Source organism: Gorilla gorilla, chromosome 4, assembly GCF_029281585.2.
Source record: "Gorilla gorilla gorilla isolate KB3781 chromosome 4, NHGRI_mGorGor1-v2.1_pri, whole genome shotgun sequence".
NCBI classification, from domain to species: Eukaryota; Metazoa; Chordata; class Mammalia; order Primates; family Hominidae; genus Gorilla; species Gorilla gorilla.
The window spans coordinates 179,458,828-179,478,725 of record NC_073228.2 but is presented as its reverse complement, the minus strand read 5'-3'; the positions used below and the strand labels follow the sequence as shown (position 1 = coordinate 179,478,725).

Sequence of the window (19,898 nt, the reverse complement as noted above, 5' to 3'; positions counted from 1 at the left end):
CTTTCACCTGATGGCTGTGAAATGAAGACAGTAAAGGGACGGAAAACCCTTAGTGCCCGGCACCTGGTAGGTTCTTACCAATAACACTTTTGTCATTGGCTAAAGCTGTATGGCCAGCAAATAGCATTCATGTGCATGACACATACTGAGCAGCTTCCAGGTGAAGACACTGTGCTGGGGACTGGGCTACAGCAGTGGGCACAGCAGACACATCTGGAGCCCCCATCACAGGGGTGGGAGGAGACAACATCCGGGACCTACTGTGGAGCTGCTTATTTATGGCAGCCGTGCTAAGAGTTATATAAAGGGAAATAGCACCGCCAGAATGTATCACGGTGTAGGTACGGAAGGCTTCCCCAAGGAAGCGATATTCGAGTTGAGATCGGTACAGATGGGAACAAGGTAACTGGGTGAACATGGGACAAGCTGATTCCAGAGAGAACAGCCACGGTGAACGTTTGGAGGAGAAAGATGGTGGGTTGTAGCCCAAGAACCCTGAGACGCCTCCGGCAGGTGGAGGGGAAGTTCGAGCAGAGGGTGATGTGATTGGAAGGTGGGAAAAGTGGCGCAGGGTCCCTGACCTCCTGCTGCAGATCAGGATTCGAGGGTGTGGCAGCTGGGGGTGGGCCAGAGCAGGTGGCTGCCCGGCACCGCCCAGTTCCTCATTCTCATGAGCTATTCGTTCTCAGAACTTTTCCCCTGTCATCGACCGCTTCAAATGTTCCAGGTGCCTACTGAGGGTATCAGGAAGTGGCCCCAGCATCAGCACCCAAGGAGCAGCCCAAAATGGGCTGGGAGGGGTTATTTTGGGGTTGCAAGGAAGCAGGGAGTTATTTTAGTGTTGCAAGGAAGACAAGCCTCTCCAAGCCCAGAGTGGCTGCCCCGATACGAGCTGCGGACCAATGTGGCTTCAGCCCAGACAGTCAGAGCTGAAATGATCCCTGGCCTTTCCAGGGAGCCCTTTCTTCCCACTTAACATGGCAGAACAGCTTCATTTAAGAAATGCTGACCAATACATCGAAAAGATACCTGAGCTCATGTTTTTCACAGCACTATTCACAGTGGCTAAGATATGGAATCAACCTACATGTCGATCAGTGAATGACTGCATAAAGAAAAAGTAACAGGGCGCAGTGATTCACACCTGCAGTCCCAGCATTTTGGGAGGCTGAGGTGGGAGAATTGGCCAGGAATTTGAGACCAGCCTGGGCAACGTAGTGAGACCCTATATCTACAAAAAGTTTAAAAATTAGCTGGGCATAGTTGTGCACGCCTGTAGTGCAGGCTACTCGGGAGGCCGAGGTGGGAAGATCATTTGAGCCCAGGGGTTCAAGGCTGCAGTGAACTGAGATCATGCCACTGCACTGCAACCTGGGCAACTGAGTGAGAACCTGCCTCAAAAAAGAAAGAGAGAAAGAAAAGAAAAGAAGGAAAAAAGAAACAGAAACAGTGGTATACAGACACACACACACACACAATGGAATACCATTCAGCCATAAAAAAGAATGAAATCTTGTCTTTTGCAATATTTGACTTTCTGTGTCTGCCTTGTTTTAGTTAAAATAATATCCTCCAGTGCAACTGGAGTCAAATATTGCACGTTCTCACTCAGAAGTGGATGGTAAAAAATGTGTACACATGGACTTAGCACACAGAATGCTAGGCAATGGAGACTCTGAAGGGTGAGGAGGTGGGTGATAAGAAATTACTTAATAAGTACGATATACATTATTTGGGTGATAGATATGATAAGCCTTGACTTGACCACTATGCAATCTATGTACGTTACATAATTGCACTTGTACTCTATAAATTTATACAAATTTTAAAAAACCTGGAAAAAACTGCTGACAGCCCATTACGTGCTAGGAGTTTGGGCTCCTTCTTGCCTTTGCCCAGGAGCCGGAGACGAGCCCTGGGGCAGGGGCTGGGGATACATATGAACAGGGTGTGGTGGTCCCAATCCTCTAGAAGTTCAGACACAGTAAGAGATGGCTAATAAGAGCTGTGGGTGGAGGCCACACAGGTGTGGGAACTGGGACACTGGAGCTTTGGCTCTGAGGGCGGTAGCCAGCAACAGCTCTGTGTGCGCGCACGTGCAGGCGTGGATGTGCGCATACCAGAGTGTGTACTCCGGCACACACATACCTATTCGTGGAAGGAAGCATTTTCTCGGGTCTGGAAAACCCCATTAATGTTAAAATCACTCAGACTGCTGACCCAGCAGTTGCACTTCTAGGAGTCTGTCCTGTGATTCCCCAAAGCACTGCTTGTGTAGGCAAAGTCTGGAAAGTGTAAACGTGCACGTGACAGAACGTGGTGAAGCCGTCCAAAAGACTTAGATTGTCTGGGCTGATGGGGGGCCTGCAAAAGTGTGCCGATGCTGAGTGTGATATGCACAAGGGAGAACACACGTGTGCATACCCACGCATCTACATGTTAACATCGGTCAAGGAGTGGCTCAGGAGGGCGGCAGTGAGAGGGTAGGGATGGCTGCCTCCAGGGAGGAAATGGGAGCTGGGACAAGACGGGAGAAAGGCTTCTTTTTCACCATGTGTCTCTTGGGACCTTTTCAGTCTTTCCACCTTGTGTATGTATCACCTACTCAAAACCTAATAGACATATAGTTTGACAGGTGGAGAATGGAAGGAGAAGGGTATGCTGAGCAGAGGGAACAACACACGAAGGAATGGAAGCTGGAGGACTAGCTCATGCTTAGGAGTAAGACAGGGCCATATGGTTGAGATGGGCTCCAGGCTAGGGTTGGGTGAGGTTTGATGCTTGGTCCACTCAGTCCAGATGCCCCTTTATAAAAAGTCCTCTACCTCCAAGCTCATAGCCCTCAGGGCCCATCCTCTCCTCTCAATCATTGCACAGGTTTTGCAATCCAACTGTCCTGGTCTTTGAGCATGCCACGGCCTTCCAATTCCCCTCCTGTTGTTAGGATAAAAATGGCAATGCCTGCTATGCCCTGTGTGATTGGCCCCCGCCAACCTCTTCAGCTAGTTCTCAACAGGAAAATGTAGCTGGGGATGGAGTGCTTGGGAGTTTGGACTTAGTTCTGAAGATAATAAGGAGTCATTGAAGGTTCAATCATCAGCCGTAAGTTCACCTAGGGAACTGGTAGCAGATATGGGACCCCATATCTCTTGATTTCAACCCATGAGAATGATACTACTACAAATTGGCATATAAAGAATGCTTACTTCATACAGGCCTGCCATTATCTCATTTAATCTTTACCACAACAATGTGAGGCAAGAGATTTTTCTTTTCCCCATTTTACAAACACAGACTCTGAGGCTTAGCAAAATTAAGGAAATTGTCCAAAGTTTCAAAAACAGTAAGTGGCAAAGTCAGGATTTGAACCGAGATCTGTCAGCCTCCAGAGTCCCTGTTCTCGGCCTCCACATATCTGGCTTTGCAGGTGGAGAAAGGACTTTGGGCTTTTAAAAGAGATGGCATGATTGCAGTTGTATCAACAGCACAAGACACTTCCTCCCTTGTGATAACATACAAACATCTTTCATCTTTGTGGTTGCAGGTGTCTAACTCCTTCCTGGCAGGACATTTGGTCAAAGCCCATAGGCAGGAAAAGACTTCTGGCTGTGGCTGTTCCTTGGAGAGAAAGCCCCCAGCCTCCCAGGAGCTTTGCTCCTGCCCCTTTATTTCTTCTGAGTCAGGAGGGGTGCAAAGGCATGACTTGTTCTTGCTTCTGTCTTCAAGCATGTCTTGTCCCAAGCTCTGCAGCCCCCAGCGGGACCCCTCTGCACAGGCTGAAAAGTGAATGGATCTGAATGTTGTCTGGAATTTGGAATTGGGGGCAGGTTCTGTAACTGTGTTGTTGGCACAGACTGGGAAGAGTCTCACTACCCCCGAGACGTGTGTCCTCCAGCTCAGCGCTAGATGGCGGGGTCAGAGTGGACACTTTATGATGATGAGTGTCATCCCCTAGGCATCATAGTGAGGGAGAGGGGGACCTGGACTTGAAGCAAGGACCCTGGCCACTTCCATTTCCCGAGCACCTACCACGTGCCGGGCACCTGACAGATGATAATAATAGTATCTGGATAGCGAGATTGTCGTGTTCCCATTTGATAGATGGTGAAACTGAGGTTTGGAAAGCTCACTTGTCTGGGGCCACACAGCCGGTAAAGAGGCAGGCAGGGCTTTGAACATCCATATCCCCCGACCCACCCTGCCACAGAAGGCATGAAACCAGCCTCGGCACTGATTTGTGCGACCAGTTCTTGCGTGATGTTTCCTTATCAGTGAGAGACTCACACCATTTGCTTGGCCTCTGCCAACAGCGGATGTGGGAACCTGAAGCTGCCATCTGATGACAAAATTCCTTAGTTTTTGTTTGTATGGGAAAGGCTTTATTTATCTTTCACATTGAAAAAGAAAATTGAGGTGGCCGGGTGTGGTGGCTCACGTCTGTAATCCTAGCACTTTAGGAGGCTGAGGGGGGTGGATCACCTGAGGTCAGGAGTTCGAGACCAGCCTGGCCAACATGGCAAAACTCTGTCTGTACTAAAAATACAAAAATTAGCAGGGCGTGGTGGCGGGCATCTGTAATCCAAGCTACTCGGGACGCTGAGGCAAGAGAATGGCTTAAACCCAGGGGGGCGGAGGTTGCATTGAGCAGAGATTGCGCCACTGCACTCCAGCCTGGGCGATGCAGCGAGACTCCGTCAAAAAAAAAAAAAAAAAAAAAACCGAGGTGAAATTCACATAACATACAATGCACCATGTTACAGTGTACAGTGTTGGGGAGCATTCAGTACCTTCACCATGTTGTGCAACCACCACCTCTCTCTGGTTCCAAAACATTTTCATCACCCCAGAAGCAGTCCTTGTTCCCACTGTCAGTCGCTCCTGCTTCCTCCCTTTCCCTAGCCCCTGGCAGCCGCCGACCTGCTTTCTGTCTCTGTAGACTTGTCTTTTCTGCGTATTGTGGGCACAAAGTGCATATAAATCATGAAGTGAGGGGCTAGAAAAGGACCCCTGATTCTTTTTTCTAACCTGCTCCTCCCCAGCCTCCAAACACCTGGTTGCTCAGGCTAAACACTTAGGCATTCTTCTTGATTCCCATCTTTCCTTCACCTCTGACGTCCAACCCATCAGCAAACCCTGTCTGCCTGTGAAACGCGCACATGCATACACACACGCACACACCCACATCTACTCTCCTTTGCAGCTGCCCCCGTCCTAGTCCTAGTTCGAGCCATCACCCTCTCTTGCCTGAAGTTTTGAGACAGGTCCTGACCAGCCTCCCTGCTGCTGGTGCTTGAATCACTAGCACCTGCCTGCTTCTACCTCACCAGTTTTGTCCTGTTACATGCTCTTACCGCTGGCTCAGAAGGCCCCTTATGATCAGCATCCCCTGCAACCTGCTCCATCTCCTCTTTTACCACCCGAGGCCTCAGTGGGTGCACACTGGCCCCCCTAACCTTGCTCTTATTCCTCGGATACTACACACCTGCTCCTCCCCAGAGTTTGGTCTGTGACCTGCTGATGACCTGGACATTCCCGTCTCGGTACACACATCAGCTCTGCCAAAGGGCCTCCTGGACCCCTCCAAGGCAGCTCAATTCACCCTCTTTAACATCCCCCACCCCACATGGCCCTCCTAGCATTTCGTGTGTTTCTCTATTGGTTCACTATTTGTGTCTCCCTACTGGAATGAGAGCTTGGCGAGGGTCAGGATCCAGGGTCCAGGGTCCACTCCACCTTGCTCCCCAACAGGCACATAATGGGGGATCTGTTAACACTCAGTTGGCTAAATGCACTTGAAAATAACCATCGTAACAATATCATGTCCCATTTATTGGGTACTTTGAAAGTGTCAGGTAATCTTTGAAATATTTTACGTACATTATCCCATTTAATCTCTTCAACAACCCTATTATGTGGGTACCACTATTCATCTCTATCTTATAGATAAGAAAATTAAGGTTTATGATGTTTTGTGACTTGGCCAAAGTCCTCCATCCGCAGTGGGCTGGCGAGCGTGGCAGAGGCCTGGGGAGGGAGTTTTCAGGGCAGGGGTGAGATGGGATAGCTGAAGAGTCTGCCTTGGTTCTTGGGGAGGTGAGATGTGGATCGCCAATGTTTTCAGAGAAGCCCACATCCCTGCCACCCAGGGGCAAAACTGCTCAGGGGCAGGAGCTGGGGTGGGAAGAACACTGGGCTGGGAATCCGGATCCTGAGTTTGTGTCTCTGGTGTGACTCTGACTTGCTGTGTTACCTCAAGCAAGTTTCATATCCTCAGTTTCCTCAGCAGAAAAATGTGGAGACGGGCTTAGAATATTTCAAAGGTCTCTTCCAGCAACTGTGTGTGTGTGTGGAGGGGAGAAGGGAAGGAATCATGAGCTCTCCATAGTAAAATAGGAGAGCTCTGGGTGGAAACAAAACACAGTGCTCCTCATGTTCAGGAACCCCTTCTGTAGCACCCCAGAGAGGCAGTCATCCCGGCTTTCCTTGCACACCTCCATCGATGCGGGGCTTACTATCTTACAAAGTGTTTGCCAATGAGTCACAGCCATTTAAGGACATTTACAGAGCTCTACACCCTCTTTCTTTTGGAGGTCATACCTCACTGCATAATAAATACATTGCAATTTATGCACTTTCCAAAGAAAATATAATTTGTATATGGCTATTTGACTCAGGCAGCTGACTTTGACCAGCTGGCATAATGTTACATTTGCGGATGTTCAATTGAACATTTAATACTTGCAATTTTGTGGGTTTCTTTTTGTATTTTATACCTGGCACTTTGTGTGTATGCATGTGTGTTTGCAAAGTTTTTGTGTGTCTCTGAAAAGCTCTGAGGTTCAGAGAAGAAGTCCAAATTCCTTTTTCCAGGCTGGCTATCACCACCATCATCACCGTCACCTCCACCATCAGTAGCAGCTGTGGCCACATGAACTGGATACCAGCACTGCCACTGACAACACTGTCTCTTCCTCCCTCTCTGTTCTCTCCCCCAGCCTCATTCCTTGGAGGTTTTGCCCTTCTGCCAAGGTACAACTTTCTCTTACAGGCAGAAGTCCTGCAACCAGCTGGGTCACCTTAAAGATATCAGCAGCAAACAGATAACACTTGCCAGGAACATTTATACCCGTTGATTATCTTATGCAACCTCTGCTCTGCTGAGAAAAACCAAGCCCATGCGGTGCCCTACAAACCCTTGGGCAATCCATCTGGCTCCTGGGAACTTTCTAATATGAGTCCCCAACTTCTCTTTTCCTCACTCAGAGGCTTCTGTGCACAGAACTGTCCTCCAGTTCCCCAAAGCACTGCCCCATCCCCACGCAGCACTCTCAACAGACATTAGACGTCTGGTTATACATTCTTGGCATCCTGTACTTCCAGCATGGCACTTAGCATACCTTGTTATTAACCCCATGTGCGCCATTCTTTCTTTCTCTGTTGGCCCCTGCCGGGTGAGTATAAGCGCCACAGGGCAGGGCCCATGTCTGTTTGCCCACTACTGCATTCAGATGAGGCTTGTTAAGCATTGTTACAGGCCCAAATCTGGATATGGCCTGGCAAAGCAAATCAAGAACCAGCCCAGGCAGCTGTCTGCCTGGAAGAGATTTTCATCATCCTGATGTGGCCAGTCTTTGCCCAGCAATGAGGGTGGGGATTAGGATTAATCATGTAGACTCTCCAAGGGTCTCTGGTGGGCTCAAGGGTCTTGAGGGTTCTGCTCCAGGCAGGTGGTTGCATTTGCAGCCTGGCTGTGGCGGTGCTCTCAGGCACACTGCCGGTCCGAGGGGAGGCTGTAGGATTTCTGAATCATCTATTAGTAGGACCGAGGACAGGAAATAGCCTAGTGGTCACTGTGAGTGGAAGAGTCCCTGTCCAGCATTTCAGATGGATGGCCAGGCTACCTCTCCTTGATTACCTCCAAAGATGGGGAGGTCATTTCCTTCAAACAACATGTGTCTCCCCTAGTTTTAAAATTTTTGGACAGCAAAGATGGAATCAATGGCCACAGGCTGAATTCAGGCTACTGAGGAGTGCTATTGGGTTCAAATAATGTTTATCAATTTTTTTTAAGAAGCAACATTGAACAATCAGGAGATTTCATGTAAAAAGTCTAGATTTCCAGTTACTTTAAAAAAAAATTTTTGTTTGAGGCAGGGTCTCACTATGTTGCCCAGGCTGGTCTTGGACTGCTGGGCTCAAGAGATCCTTCTGCTTTGGCCCCCTGAGTGGCTGGGATTACAGGCCTGGCTCCAATTACTCTTGAAAAACAGCCCTGGCCCTCATTCCCACCTGTCCCCTTTGGATTGGAGCCTGGTGCTAGAAGCCTGTTTGGCCAGACACAGGCCCACCAGGGAGTGACACCGAGCAGTGATGCCCCCTGCCTGGCCTCGGAAGCATCAGAGTTTGTCACCCCGAGGGGGCTGCTCCTGGGTTAGTAAAATTTGGGCTCCTTGGAAAAGCAGCTTCAAGTCGCAGAAGTGTCCAGTCTTCCTGTTCTCTTCAGTCCATGAACGGTAAAGGCAGGATTCCTTTAGTGGAGCTCTAGTGCTTTTTGAAAGCATTAAAAGGGACCTTGCTTGGATCCTGATGTGAACATAATCGTGGGACAAAGGCATCTTGAAGCAATCAGGGAAACTTGAATGCGAATCGGGTGTTAGGTTATGTTAAGGAATTGTGTTCCTTCTGTCATTCTGTTAGCTGCAGCAATGGGAGGGTGCCATGTGCTCATCAGTTAGAAATAAACACAAACACTGAAGCTGAGCACCGTGGCCCACACCTGTAATCCCAGCACTTTGGGAGGCTGAGGTGGGTGGATCGCTTGAGGTCAGGAGTTTGAAACCAGCCTGGCCAACATAGTGAAACCCCATCTCTACTAAAAATACAAGAACTAGCCGGGTGTGCTGGTGTGTGCCTGTAATGCCAGCTACTCAGGAGGCTGAGGCAGGAGAATCACTTGAACCTGGCAGGCAGAGGTTGCAGTGAGGCGAGATCGCACCGCTGCACTCCAGCCTGGGCGACAGAGTGAGGCTCTGTCTCAAAAAAAAAAAAAAAAAAAAAAAAAAGAAGGAAATTCTTACAAGCACAGTTCCATGATGCCTTGGATTTTCTTTAAAATATTCACATGAACAAACAAAAAATATTATATGGTGGCGGGGATGAAAGACGATTGGCAAAATGCTGAAAATAGTGAGCCTGGGAAAAGGGGATGTGGGGTTCATCCTTCTCTCCTCTCTGTGTCTCTTTGGAACCTCAAAAACAAACGCATTTAACAAAGCAGGGGCCAGGTGCTGTGGCTCAGGCCTGTAATCCCAGCACTTTGGAAGGCTGAGGCAGGAGGATCGCCTGGGCCCAGGAGGTGGAGGCTGCACTCAGTTATGACTGTGCCACTGCACTCCAGCCTGAGCTGGAGGAGACCCCGTCTTACAAAACAAAACAAAAACCAAAGCAGGGACCTCCTGGGGAACTGCACGATTGATTCTTTGTGGACATTGTCGCACTTTGTTCCATGATTCTGCACTGAGTGAGTCCTGCCCTCAACATCCCTTCCATGCTGGGGAGCTCCCCTCTCCCCTGCTTCTCCCACCCTCTTTCTGGATTTGGACAACTCTGCCCTGACCTTGCTGCCCTTCCCTAAGAGTCTTTGAGTGCCTGTCACCCTCGCTCTGCTTCTGGGAGCACGCGATTGTTCCTGGACAGCCTGCAGAATGGCCGGACTCCTCCTCACTGACCAGCCTGGGCCCTTCCTCCTAGCCGGCCCCTCACCGCGACTCTCATCTCAGTCTCCAGGACCTGATGAAAAAAGGCATCCTTCACAGCAGCTGCAGTGCGTTCTAGTTCAGCTCTGCTGCTACCAGTTAGTCAATTTTGGCCAGATGACTTTGCTTTGAGCCTCAATTTCCCTTACTTGTAAAATGGGGCTAATAACCCAGCCTCACAATGGAGTTGACACGTGTATGGGGTCAAGATCAAGACCCTTCTAGAGCCAACTTCCCGAGTAATATTCCCCTGCACCCCCACCCTGCGAGCAACAGCTGGGGGGGTCTCTGCCTCAGAATTCTCAACTGGAGGAAGGAAATCCCTGCAGTCCCCCACTGTCTGACTGCTGTGCGGAGTCAGTGGGTAAATGTGTGCCAAGCCCCAGCACTCACTACTTTGTTCACACACCGTGAGCATAAATAGCGCACATGTGTGATGCACAAGCTCACACCACAGTGCTTGGCCCACACTGGCACCTGCCTTCCTCCAGCTCCCCAGGTGCCTGTGCCTCACCCTGGCCCTTCCCCTTCGAGAACCTCATCCCCACACAGTCCCAGCCCTGGAGCACCAAACCATGGCTTTTCAGCACCTGGCCCCTGCTTTGTTAAATGCATTTGTTTTTGAGGTTCCAAAGAGACACAGCAGTAGAGAGGAGAGAATGATGAACCCCACATCCCCTTTTTCCAGCCTATTTTCAGCATTGTGCCAATCGTCTTTCATCCCTGCCACCACTTAATATTTTTTGTTTGTTCATGTGAATATTTTAAAGAAAATCCAAGTAGGTGGCCCACTTTCTAGGGATGCTCACTCTGCCCAATTAGAAATATACAGAACAACTGTAGGTATAACTGTATTCTCGACAATAGGCAATATTGGGAATGACCTATATGTTCAAAACTAGAAGAATGGTTAAATTATGTCATAACAAAATTACTACAGCTGTTACTATCACTTCTTGAAAACTATGAAATAATGAGGGGAAATGCTTATATTTAAGTCAAAAAATAGCAGGATTCAAATTGTAAGGAGACAATGATTATAACTATGAACTCCTAATCTGTTAACTTACAGGGGATGTGGGGGGACAGCCAAAACCAAATGTATGCCTGGTAGGACAGACTGGATGGTATTAGTGGTTTTCTTTGGATGGTCGTACTGGTTATTTTGTCTTCTTTGCACATTTCTTTGGCTTTTCCTTTTCTTTTTTGGGGGGGTGGGGGGAGGGACGGAGTTTTGCTCTTGTCACCCAGGCTGGAGTGCAATGGCGCAATCTTGGCTCACTGCAACCTTCACCTTCCAGGTTCAAGCGATTCTCCTGGCTTAGCCTCCTGAGTAGCTGCGATTACAGGCACCTGCCACCACGCCCAGCTAATTTTTGTATTTTTTAGTAGAGATGAGTTTTCACCACGTTGGCCAGACTGGTCTCGAACTCCTGACCTCAGGTGATCTGCCTGCCTCAGCCTCCCAAAATGCTGGAATTACAGACATGAGCCACCGTGCCCAGCCAGCACATTTCTTTATTCAAAGTTTTCTACATTGAGAGTTAAGTCTACAGTGACTAAAAAACAACATGTAAGGTACAAAATAGTATGTATAATATATTCCCCTTTGGGCCAAAAATAAGACTATACATTACATACATATATATATATGCCTTTATTTGCAAAAAGAAAACCTGGGAGAATAAACCACAACAAATGAACAAAAGAAACCTCTTCTTTTTTTTGAGCAGGGATTGGACAGACGGTGGCCAGGGTGCAGTGAGGCCTTTCACTGTGTACCCTGTAGATTGTACTTTTGAACCACATGAAGGTCTTATCTACTCAAAAAGTGAAAAGAAAAAACAACCATCTAATCAGTCTTTAGAAGAAGGCAGTATGGTCCCAAATGAGCTCTGTGGATATTTGTTAAAGGTGCTACTTCAAAAAAAGGAACCTGGAGGCCGGGCGCAGTGGCTCATGTCTGTAATCCCAGTGCTTTGGGAGGCAAGGCGGGTGGATCGCTTGAGCCCAGGAGTTCAAGACCAGCCTGGGCAATATGGTGAAACCTTGTCTCTACAAAAAAAATACAAAAACATAGCAGGGTGTGGTGCTACATGTCTGTAGTCCCAGCTACTTGGGAGGCTGAGGTGAGGAGGATCCCCTGAGCTGGGGAGGTCGAGGCTGCTGTGAGCTGAGATTGCACCACTGCACTCCAGCCTCAGTGACGGAGTGAGACTCTATCTCAAAAACCAAAAAAGGAATCTGCGCCTGAGTTCAAGGGTGAGTCACATCAACTGAGGTCTCTGTTGCGGACTTGACTGAACTCGTCATCCTGTTCTGTGACTGAGAGGGGCTGGGGGTGGCAGGGCTTCCAGAGAGCCAAATGACGCCCCAGATCCCACCTCCACAGAGCCTTCTCTGAGACTGTCACTTCCAGGAACACAGTTTGGGGACTGCAGGGCAAGAAACTCCCACACTGGCCCAGCCTCTAGGTAGCAGGGCAGAGACAAGGATGAGGCTGGTCCTGGGGTCTCAGATCCCAGGGCCTCAGGGCTCAGGCAGGCAGGTGAAATGTGGCAGGCTGCACCCACAGTGGGGGTGCAGTGCCCAGCTGGATGGGGGAGCCACTACACAGCTGTGGCCACTATGGGCTCAGTGCCATCAGAGCTCCACATTCTCCAGAAGCTGGAAATCTGGATGTTCAGTAAAATCTTTTGGGTTTGAAATAAAATGTCCTAACTTTTCAATGAAATCTCATTTAAAACTGTTGGCTCATTTTTTTTTTCCCAAAAATATCTTGTGGTCTCTGCAAAAGTCCTCTGCCAGCTGCCATCTATGATCTTGGCATGTTCCTGGTGTTCTTGGAGAGCCAGGTTGGTTTCCAGGATTTCCTTCTTCCTTTTCTAACCACTCTTGCCCATTTTATAATCGCTTTGAGAGCTTGGCCTCAGTTGACATCACATTCACTGGTCAATTGTTTGGGGGAATCTGCCTTCTGCCTGTTTGACAATCAGACTGACAGGCACCCATCTCTGGCCCTGGGAGTGTGGTAAGGTGTTGAGAACTTTCTAGCTCTAGCAATGGGCTTTCTCAGGGCAGCGAGTGCTCTGTGCCTGGAAGCAACAGTCAGTGGTCTTGTAGCCAGGATCCCTGCTCTGGGTTCTAACAGCCCTCTGATGCCAAGCAGGAATGCCCCTCCTGCCCACTCCAGCCTCAGTTTCCCCTCCCGTCTTGCCATCACACCGTCTGTGCTCCAGGTATCCAGGGCCTCTCACTGTTTCTTTAACTCTCTTTAATTCTCACAGTTCTGTGCTTGTGCATATCCAGATCCCTGGGTCCGGACCTCCCTCTCCCGCTGCCTCTTCTCCCCCTCTCCAGCCACCTGGAAAATGCCATGCCCAAATGCCAGCTCCTGTGCCTCCTCGGTCGTAGCAGGAACCCCGGGAGGCTGGCATCAGCTGTTCCTGTGTCATTCATTACTTAGATTCCTTCCTTTCCTTCAACCCATATCCCCTTCAGATGATTTTACCTCTCAGCTTTGAAGCTGTCCCTTCTTCTCCAGCTGCAGAGTACTGGCCTTCATCCCTGCACAAGATGAAGAAAAAGAGCCAGGGCATCCTGATTAAGTTCCTGGCCTCCTGCTCTCTCCTCAGCCCCACCCTCCTCCGCACTGTCTGGAGAAAAGGCATTTTAGAAAATGCAAACCAGATCGCCTCTATCCTCAGCTGAAAATCCTTTTGTGCAGGCCGTGTGCGGTGGCTCACGCCTGTAATTCCAGCACGTTAAGAGGCCACGGCAAGAAGATCTCTTGAGCCCAGGAGTTTGAGACCAGCCTGGGCAACATAGCGAGCCCCTGCCTCTACAAAGAAAAAAATAAAGCAGCATGCATGGTGGGGCTCTCCTGTAGCCTCAGCTACTTGGGAAGCTGAGGTGGGAGGATTGCTTGAGCCCAGGAGGTCGAGGCTGCAGTGAGCCGTGAATTCGCCACTGCACTCCGGTTTGGGTGACAGAAAAAAAAAAATCCTTCCGTGGCTCCCACTGCCTACAGGACAAAATCCAAACACCTCAGCTTGACGCTGAAGACTTTTCAAGGTCTGCGCCCTTGATTCCTCTACTGCCTGCCCCCACTGCCCTGGGGTCTCAGGTCAAGCCTAATCCTCCTGAATGCCCTGAACACCCCTGGACATTTTGCAGCTCTGTTTCCTTGTGCACGCCCTTTCTACATCTGGAATACCCAGACGCTCTGTGTCTATCTGCTGCATTCCCATGCACCTGTCTGCTTTCCACACTATGCTGGAATCTTATCAGGTGTATCCATTGCTGTATCTTCAGTGCACTGCCCAGGACTGAGCACAAGCAGGGCCCCAGGAAGCATTTGGTGAGTGACTGAATGTGTGAATGAATGGCCATCATGTTAAGAGAGGCTTTGGCTGTTAGATCATTCTCCCAGGAAAAATGGGCAATTCTAGAGCCCAAGGTGGCCAAAGTGTCCAGTCCTTGCTGGAGCTGGAGGTGTTTGCAATCCTCCCTCCTGTTCTTGGAGGTTGGGTGCCAGGTCAAAGCTGCCACACGCTCCTGCAGACTGTCCCCATGGGGCTGGCAATAATCATCCACACTGCCTGCTCTAGTCCGTGACCAACTTGCCTCCAGCCACCCTTCTCTCACAGCAATGGCGCCAGGCCCGCACCCTCCTGGCATTGCTGTCACACAGCATCAGATAAGGGCAGAGCTGGAAAGGCCCTTTGCAATCAGCCAGTCCCACTTCTTCTGGTTTTCAGATGGGGCAGCTGAGGCTCAGAGAGGGGAGGTGGCTTGCCCAGGGTCACACAGTAGTCAAAGGTGTAGTCACACCTGGAGTTCTTCAAGAGCTTATCAAACAGGAAAATACGATCAAAGACAACTTGAAGTGTGCTAGAGCGGGGCTGGAGAAGTGTCCTTGAGACTGGGGGGACAGGGAGGGCCTCTCTGAGGCTGATCCTTAAACTGCTGTGCAAAGGGCAAGCTGGGCAGAGGAACTGGCAACTACAAAGGGCCGATGGGGAACGAGCTGGCCCTTTTGATGCTTTGGCCAGAGCCGAGTGAGGAGAAATGCAGACAGTGCACGGGCAGGGCCTGATGGAGGGCGCCTGATAGATTTCTATGGAGTTAGCATTTCAGTCCAAGTAAGGGAGTGACGCATTGAAGTTTAAAAGGTGACTCTGATCTGAATAGACAGTTCTCCAAAGAAGATACACAAATGGCCAACAAGCACACTGAAGGATGCTCAAAGTCATTAGCCCTCAGGGAAATGTAAACCGAAACCACAATGACACCACTTCACACCCACAAGGATGGCTAGAATCCAAAAGACCTAAGAAGCTTTGGAAAGGACTGGGACCTCCATGCACTGCTGGTGGGAATGTAAGACAGTGCAACCTCTTTGGAAACAGTTTGGCAATTCCTCAAACAGGCGCCAAGTCAAAGCTGCATCACCATGTGATCCAGCCATTCTACTCCGAGGCATATATTCAAGAGAAATGAAAATATATGTCTCCCCAAAAGCCTATATGCAAACATTCACAGCAACATTATTCATTATAGCCCAAAAGCAGAAACAACCCAAATGCCCATCAACTGATGAATGAAGAAAATGTGGTCTATCCATATAATGGAATATTATTTAGCCATAACAAGGCGTGAAGCGCTGATACCTGCAACAACGTGGATGACCCTTAAAAACATTCTAGGTGTAAGAAATCAGTCACAAAACCTATCGTATGATTCAATTTTTGTGAGATGTCCAGAACAGGCAAACCTATAGCGAGGGAAAGTAGACCAGTGGTTGCTGAGCCTTGAGTGGGAGTGGGGAGTGGATAGAGGGTGAGTGCTAATGTGGACAGGTTTCTTTTGGGGATAGTGAAAATGGTCTGAAATCACATACTGGTGATGGCTGCACAACTCTGTGTGAATATCCTAAAAATTATGGACTTGTCATTTGAATTGGTGACTTTTATAGTATATGAATTATGTCTCTATAATGCTCTTACGTTAAAAAAAGAAGACCACCTTTGTTGCTTGAGGGGTGGGGGCAGAGGGGAAGCAGGGAGGGCAGGTGGCCAATAGAGCAACCTCAGGCTCAAAGGACCAGTGCTTTGAAGGCACTTGGTAAACCCCTGTGGCTACCCGAACCAGCTGATCCCTGGTCAGGAATGCTCTTCTCTTCCAGCCCAGCGTTTCTTAACCTCGGCACTATTGACATTTGGGACAGGATAATTTTTTGTTATGAGGGCTGTCCCGTGTATTGTGGGAAGTTTAGCAGCATCTCTGGCGTCTACCCACTAGACGCCAGCACTCCCCCTCCCCAAGTTGTGACAATCAAAAATAGCTCCAGATGTTGACAAATGTCTTCAAAGGGGCAAAAATGTCCCCAGTTGAGAACCATCTTTCCAACCTCCCTGGCTCACCTGGTGAATTCCTACTTATCCTTCCTGATCTATTTCAAATATTATCCCCTCTGGGCAGTCTTCACCCTGCATCCCCTGAGGCCCCACAGTTTCCTAAACACCCCCTATCAAAGCCCTGAGGACCCTGCTTACACACCACTCTCCCCACACCCCACTGTCTGTAAGCTCCCTGTAGCAATGGCTTTTATTTATTTATTTATTTATTTTGAGACAGAGTCTCACTGTCACCCAGGCTGGAGTGCAGTGGCACAATCTCGGCTCACTAAAACCTCCGCCTCCTGAGTTCAAGAGATTCTCCTGCCTCAGCCTCCCGAGTAGCTGGGACTACAGGCGCCTGCCATCATGCCTGGCTAATTTTTGTGTATTTTTAGTAGAGACAGGGTTTCACCATATTAGCCAGGCTGGTCTCAAACTCCTCACCTTGTGATCCTCCCGCCTCGGCCTCCTAAAGTGCTGGGATTACAGGCGTGAGCCACTGTGTCCAGCCTGAGACGGCATCTTATATATGCCTAGGTCCCCAGTATCCGGCACAAACCCTTGCACTTTGGAGGTCATTGTGCATTTCTTCACCTCTACAGTGCAGAGATGCATTGCTTTTTACAGCAGCTCTGTGATCCCTGATTAAATGTTGGTTGATTGAATCTGTCAGCCCTCCCTGACCCTGATTAGGAGTGTAGGCCATGGATTTAGGTGGCCAGCGTTCGAATTCTGTTAGATACTGGGCAAGTGGCTGAGCGCGTGTTACTCTTAGTTTCCAATCTGAAGGTGAGACCCATAGGGTTATCATGGGAACACAGTAAGAATACAACAAACAACAGACATTATTGATATTAATAATTTTGTATTTCTTCTAAGGGGCCTGCCAGGCTTCGACATAGAGGTGCCCCTATTACTGACAAGCCTTCATGTGCCAGCCCCATCCTGGGTGCTGGCAAGGAGGAGACAGGTTACATCGTCCCCATCTTTAAGGAGCCCTGGGGGAGGAGCATACCTGTAAACTGTGGGGTCCTAGAAGATCTGGTTTGAATGGAATCTTGAAGGATGAGTAGGATGGGGTTGCTAAGCAAAGGAGGGCATTGCAGGCAAGAGAAATTCCAAGTGGGAAGTTTGGAGGTGGGCAAGAACATAGTTAATTCAGCCAGCTGGATGTGGATTGTTGTAGGTGGACCAGCAGAGGGTGGGTGGGTGGGGTAGCTGGAGGCGATAAGGCTGGCCAGAGACTAAACCATCATGAGCCATGTATGCCAGTCTAAGGACTTTGGTCTTGATCCATTTGGTAATGAGGAGTCTTGGAATATTTTTGAGCAGGGGAGCAGTAGTCTCAGATCTGTATTACCAAATTGACAATAGGATAAAGGATGTATCAGAATTGGAGGGGACAAGATAAGAGACAAGAAGATGGTGAAAACTTCAATCTGGAAAACACTACTTGAACCCTTTTAGAGGCAATTCAGTCTATATTGTAGGCCTGAGACAGGGCACCCTCAGATACGTGGCACCCATTTTACTGAACCATAAGTTACCTTTTTTTCAATCAGGCACCCTCCTCCCTGCTCTCAGAACTCGAAGCCAGGTAGTCCACTAATTATTAAAGAACATGCTCATTGCATAAAATCTGGAAAGTCAAGAAAAAGTAGTCAGGGAACAAATCTCCCACAACCCCACCATCCATGGGCAAACACTGTTAACACTCTTTGGCCTATTTCCTTCCAATCTTTTTTCTAAGCTCTTGCCACATATTTGGGACCCTGCCATCTGTATGCCAATGCAAAACATGTTTCCATTCATTAAAAACTCTCAACTTTTGGTGGTCACATGGGTGTTCCATAATTTTGATTCCCTACTGTTGGACATTTAGGCACTTTCTGACTGTTGATGAATATCTCTGCACGTGAAAGAGGCTTTGTGCATATCTCCATCCTTTCATTTGGATGATCTCCTCTTCTTTAAAACATTTTTTGGCAAAGGAACCTCTCTAGCCTGCTGGGACACCCTTTTCCCCATCATCAGGGATTTCTTCCTCTAGTCTGAATTAAACCCTTGGGATTGGAACTTAATCCTGTTTCCCTTACTTTGGGGTGTTGGCAGAGATGGACCACAGCTGGTCTTGTTTTTCCCACGGACACATCACACATCGCCTGGGAGGGTCAGTAGTTAATCATCAGCCTAGGATGGAGAGTGGAATGTGCCTGTGAGCTCAGGAGAATCGGCCTAGGCTGAGATGAATAAAGACAAGGTTAACTGGGACAAGGTGATGGAGGAAGCAAAGAAATTGGTGGGCTGGGGTGAGTCAGTCTGATATCGGCTTCCTATGTAGTACTGAGTAGTGACCTTCCTTCCTTCCAGACCCTTAGAGAAATCCCTTGAAAGAGTACCCCAACCCTGCTGCCAGGCTTCAGGCTCACTTTCTCCAGTGCTTTGTAGCAGTCCTTCCTATGACACATGGAACAAGAAGCCAGTGCTGATCGCGCACGTGCCAGGTGCCAGGCCCTGTGCTATGCCGCAACTTATACAGTCATATTTTGGGGCCAGCACGATACCACCAGAAGCACCCTGGAGGCGGGCAGACCTGGTTCCAGTCTCTGAACAGGCACTTCCTACCGGTGTGACCACATGGCAATCAATCATTTACCTCTGGGAACCTCAGTTTCCTCATCTGTAAATTGGGATTTGATGGCACCAGTTTCCCAGGAGTGCTGTGGTGACCGTAACCAACGCCGTACTTGTAATGCACCGAGTACCAGGCCTGCAAGGAGCAGGTTCTCGAGATAAGTTATTTTCTCATGATACTGAATTCTCCTTATATCCTAGCTCAGATATAAGGAGAAAATGCCACCATCCAGACCCAGAGATGTCAAAAAATGTAATCTATCCAATTGCCTTGGATAACCTCCAGGGACAGGAAACTCATTAGTAGGTAGGAATTTATAACTTCCTTTTATAAATAAGGAAACTGAGGTGCTGAGAGATTATGCCAGGAGTCTTCACAGGACAAAAACTGCCATCTGAGAGACGTCATGTCTTACAGGAGCATCAGCCTCAGGACACGTGTGCAGTGGAGGCTGAAGCTTCTGGGCCCCCCACATTCCCTAGGCCCTGCCCTGCTTCATGCCCAGCCCGGCCACCACCCAGCTTCACCGATTGATCCTCTCTGGCAAAGGACACAGAGGGGACCTGAGGCATACAAATGACTTCCCAAGAGGCAACCGCCTCCAGGACTGGGCCTATCTGATCTAGGGCATGACAGCTGCCACTGGGGGACACCACAGCACTTTCCTGCTCCACCTCTTTCGCCTCACAACACCTCATGGACGGGGTGGGGGATTAGCATGGCCCTGTTCATGGAGGAGGAAACTGAGGCTCTCAAGCTCAAGGTCACTGCCCAAATTGGGATTCCTATCGGAGGCCACTTGCTCGGCTCATCCCACAGGCAAATCCACGTCCAGATGTCCCCAGCAAGGACTCCCACCCGCTGAGCGCTGCCTGTTGTGGCTCCGGTCATCGGTCATCCGGCAGCGGGCGGCAGCCCAGCGGGATGAAGGCAGGTCGTTCTGGTTTCCTGAGACATAGAAGCCTCCTCCCCACCAGCCCCCGCTCTCCGCTGGCTTCCCTTTAGCAGAAAGTTGCTCCATGCTCCGACAGACACATCGCCGCGAGAAAATGCCACCACCCAGACCTGGAGACAAAACGGGGACTGTTTCGGCGCAAGTGGACTTTC

The 19,898-nt window shown here is 49.3% G+C and overlaps 1 protein-coding gene across 3 annotated transcripts in view; it reads right to left on the bottom strand.

The window, feature by feature from the left end:
- Positions 1–19,898, bottom strand: part of HRH2 (histamine receptor H2) — a 52,318-nt gene that overhangs the window by 31,982 nt on the left and 438 nt on the right. The window lies entirely within an intron of this gene.